We start from the raw sequence: 14,681 nt of genomic DNA on the forward strand, positions 1-14,681 counted from the left end.
TACCAGCAACAAAAACATCCACAAAATATAAACACATATCACTTTTAAAAAGGTAAAACTTTGAGACACAGCAAAACACTATATGCCTAGATGTAAAAAATGACAAAAGGAGAATAGGAATAAATATGAAGACATGTAGTATTTGAACCGGAGCTCACATGCTCCTTGATGAACTGTAAAATCCGAAAACACAGTAAAAATATATTAAAAATCTGATTTTTTTTTTAAAAAATTATGAAAGTTTTAACTTCTTGCAAATGCTTTTGATGAAATGACATTCGTGTAGGTCTGGGCAAAAAAAATCGACGCTCCAAAAGATTTGTTCTCGGAAGCATTTTGGAGCATCGTTTTTTTCTTTTTGTCCAGACCTCCACCAATGTTATTTCATCACCAAAATTTGCAGGAAGTTAAAACTTTCATCGATGTTTAAATCCAGAATTTTTTTGAATTCTTTAACTAATTTTTTGGATTTTACTGTTCATCAGGGAGATTGTGAACTCGGGATCAAAAGAGCACTTTCGTAAATATGAGTGGAATTAAATAGGGCTAAGAGCTAATAGCTTATGTACATCTGGAGAAGCCAATATTGTAAGTTTAGTGCAAGGAAGTTTCTGCGGAAAATGAAGTTATTTAGTAAAAATGATATCTTTTTACGCCGTGCCGTCCAATCCCCTAACACTCATTATCATGGCTCATCCATATCTTTCGGTTTCAACAGAATAAAGTTACCGCTAATTAGAAGCTCGCCATCTTCCCTGAACATTGCATTGTAATTTCTAGATTGAAATACCTATGAGTTTGCCATTTCTTATGATAAATGTAAATTCTTAATACTGAATGATAATTTTGTTCATAATTCTGCATTAAGTTTCTAAACCAGAATTTTGCATACATACACAAAATAGTTATGTAAATTTTGTTAAGTGACAAAACATGGTAAATATGGAAGATGGTAGAACCTGGAGTACATGATTGGAGATAATTCAAGTGTTTGTAGCCAACAATTCTGAACATGTACACACACTGCTGAATTGATAGGAAGCAAAACTCACCGGTGGTCTAAGACTTCTCGTCACCAGGCACATCTCCTCTTCGCGTGAACGGCCTTCGGCGTCGCCAAAGCAATAACCTCCAGCTCATTCTTGGCCATAACCTTCCCACGGTGTGGTACAAGTACGAACCAATGGCGGAGCCAGAAAATATCTATAAGGGAGGCCAAGTGCTACTAAAACTGGTTGGGGAGGACCAAAGTGTTGAAAAATAGATTTTTAGCAGCAAATTAGTACTAATTTTGCCACTGCTCATAGCAAATTACATGCAAAATCATGGTCTTAGGGGGGGCCAGGGCCCCTGCTGGTCCCCCCTGTCTCCGCCACTGGGTACGACCTAGTGAGACCGGCTTAGGACTTTGTACAACTAAAATCATTAAGTGGACAGTTGATCAAGCACAAACATAGACATGGAGAGAGAAGAATAAAAATTCTAATATATTCACCTCATTGTACCAATCATTGTCTTCGTATTGTCCGCAATGAACATTTGTTTCACCGGGAAGTGGACCCCCAAATCTATTGGCTTGTCTGTCATGAACCCTCGCCACAGATGGATTGCAAGCTATAAATTTAAGTTTTCAGAAAGGAAATGTCATGAGACCATTGCCCATCAGATCTTCATTGCACCACAGTGAACACATGAGAAGCATCAAACTCACAATGGACTTGCGTGGTTGGTCCATGCATCCGTGGTGGGTTGCTTCTTGGGTCCTCTGATGATAACATTCCCAAACAACTCCTCTGCGTCCTCCGGCATGGTTGGCCACATGCCCCTTTCAAGGTCCAGTATTAAGGTTGGCCTTCGGGCTGTGGGTACAAAAATCTATATTAATTGTTAAAAATGCAAAGAAATCATAAATATGATTCATGCATAGACACCTTGCTGGAGAGGACAATCTGACAGAGATGGAAAAGAGGTGTGAAGGAGGGATTCTCCTGGCTGTCATTTTCATCGCCAAGGGTGCTAGTATAGGGAGGATATGGAGGAGGTACTCGTGCTCACCGCAGGTGACCATCCCCGACTGGCCATGAATCATCTCCTCGCAGTGTGATGGAACTGACCATTCCCAATCGGCCATGAATCATCCTCGCAGGTGATCGTCCGCGACCAGCCATGGATCATCCTCGTAGTGCGATGGAACTAACCATATACAAATGAATTGAAGTAGCTAGAAAATAAAACTAAAGATATTTTTAAAATAAATAATAATAAGTAAGAAGAATGGTGTCAAGGGAGGGAGGCTGGATCTAACGTGCAGCGGAGGACTGATCATTATGTATATACTTTGGTTGTGTTAAACAGTAGAAATGTTTAAATGTTTGACCAATTTTTGCCGTGGTAAACAGTACATAAATATGACGTATGAGCATGTGCGGCGGAATGCTCACTATGTATATATTTTGGCTGTTCAGCATTGAGAAGATGACACTGATCCAAAATGATTATATCAATTTAGCATCATTTGTTCAGATGATGCGGAAATATTGTGAGTATAGAAATAAGACAAATATGACATATAGTACACTAAATGACGCCTTGAATTTCATAAAAGTCTGTTGGCCAACTAATCAACAACGAAATTCTAAAATCAACCAAGAATTCTACCCTGCACTCAAATCTTCAGTTGACCAAATGATATATATCAAGATGAGAATAATGTACCATGATGCAAAAAAAAGATGGAACCAATATGCTACAGGAAGTTACTGAAACAACAAAGCAAACATGAATTATATCACCTAGAGTGGTCATCAACAGTGGCAGCAGCTTTTCCTTCAGCGCACTTGGTAATATAGCAGGCAATCTAGACACTCCATGATTAGTTTCCAAATCCATAATTTTAATGAGAGAAAACAAGAATGGAAGCTACAAAATGTATCCATATCTACCTATGGGCAGGCTCACGGGTACTGCAGATTGTGTCAAAAAATCGTACTCTCTCCCTGTATTAATTAGTATGTTATTTCTATAAGCAAATTAGGCAGCGGCATTGCCTCAATAAGAATAATTATGCCATTCAAAAATAATAAGAAGAATCATTATACAGGACACAATGGCATACATGGCAGCATGAAAATCACGGCTCACAAGATTGAGAGATATACATACCAAGAAAAAGACAAAGAAAAGCTGAAGAACCGCACCTGCATTAGTGCATGGTCCCGAGCACGACACAGATAGAGGAACGCCCTTCAGGTCGGGGCAGAGCGAGAATCCTACCAGGCCAGAGGCATGCTCCAAATCAGGGACGCATGCGTGCATACTAACACCTCCACAAGCTTGTCCGTGCAACCGCAGCTTCATTCGCTCTCGCAACTGCTCGGGTCGACGCAGCGTAGGAACATAGTACCACTTGCAACTCTAAGAGCATATCAGATCAGTAGTTAGTTTCATCTTATCACAAAATTGTAAACTAACAAGTTCCTACACATCTCTCCATCTCCATAAACAAATCACATCATAGGAACATACCATCTAGTATGAAACTTCAGACAGGGAAATAGATTGAAATTAAATTCCAATCCGGGTGGCTGCCGCCTCTGATATATCCACCCTTACAAACGACCAATCCTCTGATTTTTTTTGTTGCAAACTGCACTAAAGAGCTTTTTGAATCGCGTGGTCGATCAAAAGGCCCTGGAAAAAAATCCCAAACAATATCAATAGATTGATGTGCAGACGTGAACATAGTTGAAGGGGCGGGGGAAGACGAACCAGCGGTAGTCTTCTCTTTGTGATCATTTGCGTAGCCACCTTCTTGACCTCATCTTCTGTGAGCATCCCATCAATGTTCATGTTCCACCTGTTAATGTGAGACACCCAAAAGAAAATTTTCATCAGGAGATTGACTTAAACTGAACATAGCTTAGTCCAAGATGTGGTCAGTAATCTCCGTCTAGACGTCTAGACCTCTCTGAGCTGATCCTTGTTAATGCCTTCATCTGGCTCAATGTTCCTCTGCCTCGACATATCCCGAACAGCTTGTCAGCAAACTCCTTGGAGTTCTCCATGCCTTGGATCTGAGAAGCATGCCCATTAGAAAGTTTAACAATTAAATAGCACTGCAAAAGTAATTAGAAAGTCTAACACATTTGCACAATTACTGTATCATGAAACCTGTAAAAACTCAGTTACTGGACGAGCATACAAACTGAAAATCCTACTGTTTTATACAATCTTCACATTCCATTCATCAAGCAGATAGTAGCAATCATTCTAATAAATGGAATCAAAACTTGGAGACTCCCAATTACGAAAAGCACAAGTGTTGAACAAAATGAGATGGAACATACATGGCGTAATTTGTTCTGCCCAATTCACCCAAAGTAACCGGCCGGTGATACAATCAGTTGTAGCAGTTAAGCAGCTAACAGATCTATTTAATTAACTGCAAAGAGGAGAGAGCATTCGAACCAGCGGTAGTCTTCTCTTTGTGATCTATCCTGCACTGCGATTGACCCAGAAATACTTGGAGATGGTGCAGCCTTATGGCTGATGGACCTATTCACATAAACAGAGAAAACTCACCGTGTGGCCCGGATAAACATCAACATGTCCTCGCCGGCTACCACTCGCATGCACCTGGCCGCTGCCTGTGCCATGCTCACGCCCACCATTGTCGTGAGCATCGACCACGCGCCCTGCTGCGAGCGGCCTTGCGCTGTCGCCTGACGCGCCCTCTGGTAGGCCCACAGCCCGTCGGTCGCCGTCACCGTCGGATATACGTGTGGAGCACCAGCAAGGACGAGGATGGGACTGCAAGAGGAAGAGGAGGCATCACCGTCGGAGATAGAGGTGGCTAGGGTTAGCCACGGGGCCGCACATGGGGCCAGAACAGCGAGGCGGCTGCATATGTTGGAAATAGGAGATCTCGTCGAAGTCGGTAGCGACATGGGGGCACCAATCGACGGCGGAGGCGGCCGATAGTGGACGCCGACAGCGATGCACGCGCACCAAAGAGAGATGTAAAAGGGAGAGAGGCCAGCGAACTAGAAATAGAGAGGGATGGCGATCTCAGAGGTCGATGGCGGCGATCTTGGACCTCGACCGCAACGCGATCACGCCCTGCCCTGCCCTCGGGTTCCGCGAGGCGGCGGCGTCCCACGAGTAGGGTGCCTTGGAGGTCGGCGGAGGAGGAAGACGGTGCGGCGGCGGCTCCTCCCGGACCTCGGTGGCGGCGGCTCCTCTCGGATCTCGGCGATGGTGAAGGGCTGTCGCCGCTGGGGCGTCCCGAGGATCGACCTGGGAAACAGATCGAGGGGAGCCCCGTCGAACCTGCGTGCGATTCGTTTGTGTTTTTTTTTCGCTGGTTAATTTTCGTAGATTTTATTTGCTTCGCTTCGTGGATGGTTTTTCACTCATGATGCGAGGGTGTGGGGGCGGGCGGGGGACTCAGCAGGAGTTTTTTTTGGTTCTACGCGGTTGAGCGTTAGGTGGGAGCAGGTACCAAAAAAACCATGGTAGGTGGTACGTTCACTCCGACTCAAGGGAGACAGTAGATTGATTAGAGATTCATTCTTGCTTCCTGTCGCATTGTCCACCTGTCTTGTTTCCTCGCAGCTCCACCTTCCCCTGCAGCAACAGCCAAACCCTAAAACACCGAGCTCCTCTGCATCTCAGCGGGAAAGATAGAGAGATCGGATTGCATCTCACAAGCACACTTTAAAACAGGAGTTGATGGATGGCATCCCTAGCCAAACCCTAGTAACAATTGTGTATTATTGATTGGCACAATCAGAACCTAACTAACAACCACCTTTTAGTCTCAGTAGATCTATAGATGTTGCATCCCACTTCACGCCCTAAGATTGTCTACAAAAACTTCACGTCTTAAGTGACAGAAGCACAAAGGCTTCCATCAACAAAATAAATTTTTCATAACAAAATCTCTGCTATAAAGGATGCAACTATGACGGAGATATGCCTCTGTGTTTACCTTACATCATCAGAAGTTCAAAATTAATGCTAGATTTATTTTTTATAGAGAGATGCTAGATATGATAATACAACAATAGTAAATGCCACATGATCCATTTGTGCAATGTCTGCCCTCCAATTCTTATTTAAGTGCTGGAATTAAAAGGGCAAAGCAGTGGGACATCACCACCCACCCATTAATTTTTTTTGGATATTAACAATATGACTTTAAGGGGGAAAATCCTCACTGAACAGTAAGCTCCCATTGCTAATCTAATAAAAATAATTGATCAAAATATGCAGGTTCGTTGAATATAGTCTGCCGCAATCAAAAGATGAAATAAACAGCAGCGGCATTGCATTAGGGAGGTTCGTTGCGTACATACCAGATGTACTCGGCGACGACCACGGTAGTCTCAATGGCGAGGGCCAGAACCTTCAACCCAGATGCTCCTCCCGACGCCCCACACCCTTGCTGCCGCCGACTTCGTGTGGATGGCTTACTTGTCCTGCACCATGAATTGGCACTAACAAAGATTTTACTTCTAGGAAACAAATTTACCATAATGTGAAAGCACTGTAATTATGCGGCATAGCAGGACATTGACTTTATGCTTGCAGATTACTGATCTATCTTAACGATAGAGCCCCAACCAGATTACTGATCTATCTTAACTCTCAAGTATTAACTTATTAAATGTACAATTCAGATGCAAGTGCAGTAGATTACTGCAGTTTAGCACTAACTGTACAACCAACAATTAAGATTTCAGAGGGCAAGCACTGTAGAATAGCATATGCTACCTTCACATCGGGTCCATGAGGTGTCGTGCAGCCACTGTGCGAAACCGACAGGCTCAGCCACGGTATGGAGCACACTTATCTTCAAATCCCGACAATCAACATCGTCGCCACACTGGAAGATGCCAAGACAATTCTGAACATGACGTCCTGACCCGATGGCTTACGATTTTGCTGTTCTTTAATCTCTACATCCCAAATCAACTCTGGATCAACCAAAACAATAAAAAAAATATTAGTAAATACTAAAAGGGAAATTAATGGCCGAATTTGGATATTTCTATATGCATCAGACATGCAAAAGTACTGATTCTAGGCACATGAATCGTACATTTGCATGCTTGGACGGACTGGTTGCATCAAAGATAATTAAGCTCTCAGTTAGCAAGTATAATGCTTAAATACTGGCAGAATCATGTTCCTCACGCATGGTGTTGCAATATTGCTTTTGGCCTCTAGCTCGTCTTCCCATCGTCCTGCACATATGTTACCTCAAGGATTTTCCTTCTGAACAAATTCAGCAAAATAGATTACCTGGCATATAATCACCCAGTCGCTCCCAAGGTCCAAAGGCACAGGAGACGGCGACCGGGACCTTCGCAAGAGGCCGGTCGTGGTGGCGGTCAGACGTCGATCCCGCAGCTCGGCAAAAGGTGGCCATGGCTCGCGAGGCGCAAGTGCGCAGTGCAGTTAGGGCATCACGGATCGAGGAGGTTGAGGAGGAGGCGCGACGCTCGCGCCACAGACGACCGGTGACGGACCAGAGTTGGCGGAAGGAGAGGGCCATGAATCGGGGCGAGCTGCGGCCGCGGATGAACAAGGGTTGGAGAGAGAAGGAGGAGAACGGAGAGGAAACAGGAGGCAGGTAGGTTGCGCGAGATCGCCGGTGTGGCCCTCATCGGCGGCGGGGCTCCCGGCCAAATCTACGTATGGTGGGGTGGGGGCTCTGGCAGGAGGTAGGGAGACGGAACCGCCCCAACGCTGCCGTCCCTGGGCGCGGCGCGGCTTCGCCGGCCGGCCCTCCGGCAGTGGCGTTGCGGGGAGCGGTGGGGGCGGAGCGGGCCTTGGGCGGCAGCGCGGAGCGTGGCGGCTGGGCAAACCCTAGCGTTGTTTGAGATCGAGGGGAGCCTCGTTCCCGTCGGAGCTCGAGGGTTTTTTTTCGTTGGTTTTTCTTCGTAGGTTTTTTGTCGTTCGATTCTCTGGCGTTTTTTCGTTGGTTTTTCTTCGTAGGTTTTTTGTCGTTCGATTCTCTGGCGTGCGAGGGGCATCGCTCCCTTCTAAGGTGGGTTTTGGTTCTCCGTTTTTTGTTGAGATTTTTTGTCGAGGTGGGAGGTGGGAGCGAGGACGAAAAAAAACCGGACGAAAATGGTGAGACGAAAATAAACCCGGAACGGAGACTACCAACTGAGACATTAGGAGTAGAGACTACTAGGTAGTACATCTCTTTTTGTCAATTACGTCCACAAGCGAACCATAGCAGGCAAAGACCTCCCCAATTCTTCAGTGATATGTGTGCGTTCATCAGCATTCCGTGGATACCTCGATGGGTACTTCATCTCGGGATCCAAGACACCACAGCGCAGACATACCTTCTTCCTGTCATGCAGAGATATCTCTGCCATATTAACCGCATGTTCCATGACACACCTGATGAATCGCACAAAGATGTCGTCGGGTTGGAAGCCATAGATGGTGAGCTTAACCAGATTCTTGTGCTTGAAATCAGGGGGGGGGGGGGGGGGGGGGGGGGGTCCACGTCTGCCTTTTCACAGAAACCATTGTTCTTCCGGAACTCTTTGTCTCTCATCACCATATTGCACCAATGATCCAAGACTGTGATGCAGAGCTCTTTTAGGGACGGTGCAGCTTCAAGAATAAACATTGTCCAAGCTAAATCACATCCTTCAGAAAGATTGTCCAGATTCACCTGCTGTAGTTGGCTGAGCACAGGCCTGAGCAGCTTCGGGCTTTCTGGCAGAACCCAAATCTGGGAAAGAAAAAACAATTTACAAACTGAGTGCAAGTTGCATATAAATCACATTCTCAACTGGTGGAGAAGACCAACTTAAGCTACTACTGTTACTCCCTCCGTTCCATATTGTGTGTAGCTGATTTATTACAACTTTGTACTAAATCAGTGACACTTAATATGGAACGGAGGGAGTATTACATATAACCATCATATATAGAGTGAGAATGGACAGGTATGATTCAAATGGCTAATTAGTACCTTTTCACTTTGAAAATCCAGATGCAGGTTGCCTATGTGAGGAACATTATCAAGGAGCTGACTTAACTCAAGAGTCCTAGTTGGTCGGGTGCCAATTTTAGTAAGCCTCAACTTTGAAAGCTGTGGTACAAAACCAAAATACAGGGGACCTTTATGAGAGTTGAACCAGCCCTTATAGCTCACCCGTTGGAGTTTTGGTAGACATGTCAGCTCAACTATCTCAAATTTCCCATACTTGACCTCGAGCTCAGTAAGTTTAGCATGTTCTAGTTGCACCACAGAATTCATCCCCGAGTCGCAATTGGTTAAATGCAAAGACTCCAAGAGCTTGCAAGTGCTGAGGATGTTGGGTATGTCACTTTCACCAAACCTCATATTGCGCAGCCACAGGCGCTTGAGGCCAGCAAATGCATCCAGACAAGCACTGAAAAAATCATTGAACTGCTTCGCATGATCGAGGAGATCGGCAGGAGAACACTTCTTATGAATTTTCTCTGTTATGATCTCAAACTCAGCTGCACCAACCTTCTGTGTTGCCATGGTGCGGGCGACAGATTTGCCAATTGTGTAACAATCAGGTTGCATCAAGATGAATCTGATTTTGAGTTTGCTAATGGTGATCTCCGGACTCTTTGTGCTCAAGATATTATCCGTTACATGAGCCACAGCACTGTTGGTTCTGACATATTCACTGTTGGTTCTAACATTGTGACCTGGAATGGAACTACAACTTAGGAAGAACTGCGAGAGCTCGGTGCAGAGCTTCATCATTCGCTTCGAGAGGATGCAGGTCCTTATTGCATCGAGCGTGTCCACCCTCTCCAGAATGTTGAGTAGAATGTCATTAGGCAGCTTGCTAAGCCTGTCTCCGACTTCTTCGCTGCCAGCAGCGTCTTTGTTGAGAGTTGCTTTCTGTGTTGCATTTACCTGGGACAACAAATAGTCAGTCTTTAGAAGAACCTTTCGTTTGTACTAGTACATAGTACAAATATCAATCAGGCACAACAGAAACAAAACAGAAACAAAACTTACGTTGTTTCTGCGGTGACGTCTTTTCTTCGTCATGGCTGATCAGATCAACTGGTCTTGTTGAAAAAACTGTTCTTGATGATGAGACGCCTGAACTATTTGGATCGACCTTATTGGATCTGCGACAAGCGGCAGATGCCTGATCTGCCCATATTCGAATCCCCCCTACTACTCCTCCTCTGCTTATTTAGGCCGGCGCAAGAAAGGAGACTAATCGCCGGCAAAAATCAAATCAGGGACGCCAACTTATTCGATCGACGAGGGGCCCTTCCTACTCCTCCGACTCTCTATTTATTAAGGCCAGCTCTAGTCCAGAAGGGAGGAGATATTAAAGGAGAGGGGGGAGGATCCTGATTACAACTCCTTAATAGACCCGGAAAAATTCCTCCTTTTGGACAGCCCTTGCCGCACAAACAGAAATTTATCTCTTCTCTTCCCCGATTGCACAATTCCTACAAAAGGGAGGAGATTATTAGAGGAGAGGAAGAGGATCCCGATTACAACTTCTCAACAGACAGACTCCTCCGGAAAAAAAAATTACTCCTTTTAGACTGCGCCTGCCGCACGAACAGAAGCAAATCAACTCCGTCTCCCGCGAGATTATTTCGCCCGAAACGCAGCCAGGCATATTAACCCAGGCAGCGGAGGTGGCGACGAAGGAGAGCGATGGAGGCCGGCGGCGGATGGCAGGGGTTGCAGTGGGGGCTGTCGCAAGGGATGGTGTGGTGGCCAGCGGCGAACGGCAGGTATTGGATAGGGGGCTGTCGCAGGGGTTGGCGCCGGACGGCAGGTGTGGGGTAGGGGACCGCCGCAGGAGATCGTGGTGGCCGGAGCCGGACGGGAGGTGTGGGGTAGGGGGCTGTCGCAGGGGATGACGACGGAGGAGAGTCGTGGTGGCCGGAGCAGGACGGGAGGTATGGGGCAGCGGGCTGTCGCGGGGGATGGCGGCGGGGGAGAGTGGTGGTGGCAGGCGGGAGCGGAGCAGGGAAGGGGTAGGTGTTGCCGCAGGGGAGGGGCGGCGCCTGCGGATCCCCACGATCGGCTAGGGTTCCTCTTAGACTAGCCACAGTGGTAGTAACTTCAGTAGTAACTTCAAGTCCAACTCTGAGCAAATTTATCTATGTGGCAATGGGTTAATGAAGAGAGAGGTAGTTCTAGTAACTTAGCTAGTTACTGTAACATCACACATATCAAAGCAAGATGAGTCTATAGCATAATAAATAAAGTATTGCATGTTACCACGCATATGTTACTTCCCACTATAGAGGTAGTAACATAGAATAGTAATATGGGCATGTTACTACTCTATGTTACTACCCATTGTGGCTAGTCTTATGCTACCACATCCAGCGAATTAAATTTTTTCTTAGGGGAACCACAGCCAGCGAATTATCTTTCTTTTAGGGGAACCACATCCAGCGAATTATCATGTGACTTTACAGCACGACTCTTTCTCTTTCATTTTCGCGAGCGGCTCTGTGTTTGACAAAACATCTGCGTGAGCAAGAGCGAGAGAGCCACCCCGTCGTGCGTTACTCCGACGCCGGCGTACACCTCCCCGCCGCTAGTCGCTCCGGCTCCAGCGGCTACCCTGCCCTTCCTCGCGCGGTGCGCTCCTCTTCTTCTCCGCACGCTCTTCCCCCCCCCCCCCCCCCCCCCGCGTTGCGCCATGGGATCCAGTCCTCGCTCCGTCACCTCGGCTTTCCAGGGGGAGCGTCCGGTCGTCTCTGGTCTTGGCCTCTTGTCGGCGTCGGCGTCGGAGAGCTCGGTTGGGGGCGGGGACCCCGCGGTTCGGCCGGAGGCGGGTCTCGAGGGCGGCCCGTCGCGGCGGATCTCGCCATGGCAGGAAGCGCCTGCCTCAAAGCGGACGCTTTGGAAGCGCCGCCTCGAGGAGCGGCCGTCGGTGGAGATTCCCCGGCGCCCTTCGCCCGGCCGCAAGGAGGTCTCGCCGGAGATGCGGGACAGATGCTTCAAGTGTCTCGAGAAGGGCCACTTTTCTGAAGGACTGCACGAACAAGGTGGTGTGCCTCCGTTGCGGGTTGTCCGGTCACGTCGCCAGCCAGTGCAAGAGGCCGTGCAGTCCGTCGCCGGTGGAGGAGCTCAGGCGCGACGCTGCTGCCAAGGTGGCAAGAGGCGCTTCAGGCTCGTGGGAGATCGCTCGGGTCCGTCCAGGCCAAGCCACTCGGCGCCGCGTGCGTTGCCGCCTCCTTCTTCGTCGCTCCCGGGCGTTGCGGCGCGGCGGTCTGGCCCCGCCCGGCGGATCCTCGTCTGGTGATCGCCCCTGATCTGGAGATGGCGCCGGCTGAGCTATGTGTTGTCAGGCGTTTGAGGGCTATGGTGGAGCTCGAGGGGCGTCTCCAGAACGCCATGGTCGTGTATTGCAATGGAGACAGGTCGGAGCTCTCGCCGGAGCTGGTGCTGCAGGCGCTGCATGAGAAGCGTGGTGTCTCGCCGGATAGAGTGTCTGTTCACAGGTTCATGCCGAAGGATTTCTTGGTGGTGTTTGCGAGGCAGGAGGATCGAGCCAGTGTTGGTTTGCAGCCGGTGTTGGAGTTCAGAGGGATCAGGCTTGCATTCAGGAGGTGGATTCAACAGAACTAGGTGGTGTTCGCGGCGCTCCGGATCAGGGTCAGTTTGGAGTTGGAAGGCACCCCCCACGCTTGGGAGCTCGAGGTGGTTGAAAGTCTCTTGGGCGGCTCGTGCTTCATCGAGTCCATCGCGCTGGAGACCTCGTCGCGGTCTGACCTGGCCTCTTTCAAGCTGCTTGCCTGGACAGCGGACCCGGAGGCGATCCCTACTAGCAAATGGTTGGCGGTGCTGGAGCCGGAGGAGCAGCGGGAGGTTTATTAGCCAAAGACTTTGCAGTATAGGGTGTTGATTCATCTGGCCGCGGTCACCACCTTCCCCGTTGGGGAGGAGCCATGGTTCCTCACCGGCGCCTCCTCGGGCAGTGGGCAGAGCGGGCTTCCCGGCTCTGATTTGGACATGGGTGGTGGCGCCTCCACGCGCCGGTGCGACTGGCAGTTCGGGGTGAGAGACATGCGTGGGGATAACTCGCACGGCTGTGCGGAGGCGGCAGGTGGCCGAACGTTCGCTGTAGTTGTGGCGGGTGGCCGGCAGCCGGTGGCCTGGCAGCTTCCTCCATTGGATCCGGTGCAACATGTGGGTGCGTCTGTTGGAAATATGCCCTAGAGGCAATAATAAATGGTTATTATTATATTTCTTTGTTCATGATAATTGTCTATCGTTCATGCTATAATTGTATTATCCGGAAATCGTAATACATGTGTGAATACATAGACCACAACGTGTCCCTAGTAAGCCTCTAGTTGACTAGCTCGTTGATCAACAGATAGTCATGGGTTTCCTGACTATGGACATTGGATGTCATTGATAACGGGATCACATCATTAGGAGAATGATGTGATGGACAAGACCCAACCCTAAGCATAGCACAAAAGATCGTGTAGTTCGTTTGCTAGAGCTTTTCCAATCTCAAGTATCATTTCCTTAGACCATGAGATCGTGCAACTCCCGGATGCCGTAGGAGTGCTTTGGGTGTGCCAAACGTCACAACGTAACTGGGTGACTATAAAGGTACACTACGGGTATCTCCGAAAGTGTTTGTTGGGTTGGCACGGATCGAGACTGTGATTTGTCACTCCGTGTGACGGAGAGGTATCTCTGGGCCCACTCGGTAATGCATCATTATAATGAGCTCAATGTGACTAAGGAGTTAGCCACGGGATCATGCATTACGGTACGAGTAAAGAGACTTGCCGGTAACGAGATTGAACAAGGTATTGGGATACCGACGATCGAATCTCGGGCAAGTAACATACCGATGGACAAAGGGAATTGAATACGGGATTGATTGAATCCTCGACATCGTGGTTCATCCGATGAGATCATCGTGGAACATGTGGGAGCTAACATGGGTATCCAGATCCCGCTGTTGGTTATTGACCGGAGAGGCGTCTCGGTCATGTCTGCATGTCTCCCGAACCCGTAGGGTCTACACACACTTAAGGTTCGGTGACGCTAGGGTTGTAGAGATATGAGTATGCGGAAACCCGAAAGTTGTTCGGAGTCCCGGATGAGATCCCGGACGTCACGAGGAGTTCCGGAATGGTCCGGAGGTGAAGAATTATATATAGGAAGTCAAGTTTCGGCCACCGGGAAAGTTTCGGGGGTTATCGGTATTGTACCGGGACCACCGGAAGGGTCCCGGGGGTCCACCGGGTGGGGCCACCTATCCCGGAGGGCCCCATGGGCTGAAGTGGGAAGGGAACCAACCCTTAGTGGGCTGGGGCGCCCCCCTTGGGCCTGCCCCTGCGCCTAGGGTTGAAAACCCTAGGGGTGGGGGGCGCCCCACTTGCCTTGGGGGGCAAGTTTCCCCCCTGGCCGCCGCCCCCCTCCCAGAGGGGCCTATATATAGTGGCGGGGAGGGAGGGCAGCAGTACCATAGCCCCTAGCGCCTCCCTCTCCCCCTGCAACACCTCTCCCTCTCGCAGAAGCTTGGCGAATCCCTGCCGAGATCCCGCTACATCCACCACCACGCCGTCGTGCTGCTGGATCTCCATCAACCTCTCCTTCCCCCTTGCTGGATCAAGAAGGAGGAGACGTCGCTGCTCCGTACGTGTGTTGAACG

The 14,681-nt window shown here is 48.7% G+C and overlaps 1 long non-coding RNA gene and 1 other non-coding gene across 3 annotated transcripts; both read right to left on the minus strand.

Moving 5' to 3' along the window:
* Window positions 1–5,500: 5,500 nt before the first annotated feature.
* LOC141041885 (uncharacterized) lies at window positions 5,501–7,924 on the minus strand. Of its 2 annotated transcripts, none has more exons than XR_012203681.1 (4): window positions 7,306–7,924; window positions 6,775–6,977; window positions 6,357–6,479; window positions 5,501–5,625 (listed from the first exon to the last, which is right to left on the minus strand). It is a non-coding gene; the product is annotated as an uncharacterized lncRNA (long non-coding RNA). The 2 variants fall into 2 exon arrangements; XR_012203680.1 differs by lacking the exon at window positions 7,306–7,924 and adding an exon at window positions 7,103–7,240 and having other exon boundaries at window positions 5,518–5,625.
* A 227-nt stretch (window positions 7,925–8,151) lies between these two features.
* On the minus strand, window positions 8,152–11,054 carry LOC109754473 (putative F-box/FBD/LRR-repeat protein At5g56810). The gene is made up of 3 exons (XR_006670308.2): window positions 10,034–11,054; window positions 9,002–9,928; window positions 8,152–8,758 (listed from the first exon to the last, which is right to left on the minus strand). It is a non-coding gene; the product is annotated as a putative F-box/FBD/LRR-repeat protein At5g56810 (transcript).
* Window positions 11,055–14,681: the final 3,627 nt, after the last annotated feature.

Source organism: Aegilops tauschii, chromosome 2 (assembly GCF_002575655.3).
Source record: "Aegilops tauschii subsp. strangulata cultivar AL8/78 chromosome 2, Aet v6.0, whole genome shotgun sequence".
Taxonomy (NCBI): domain Eukaryota; kingdom Viridiplantae; phylum Streptophyta; class Magnoliopsida; order Poales; family Poaceae; genus Aegilops; species Aegilops tauschii.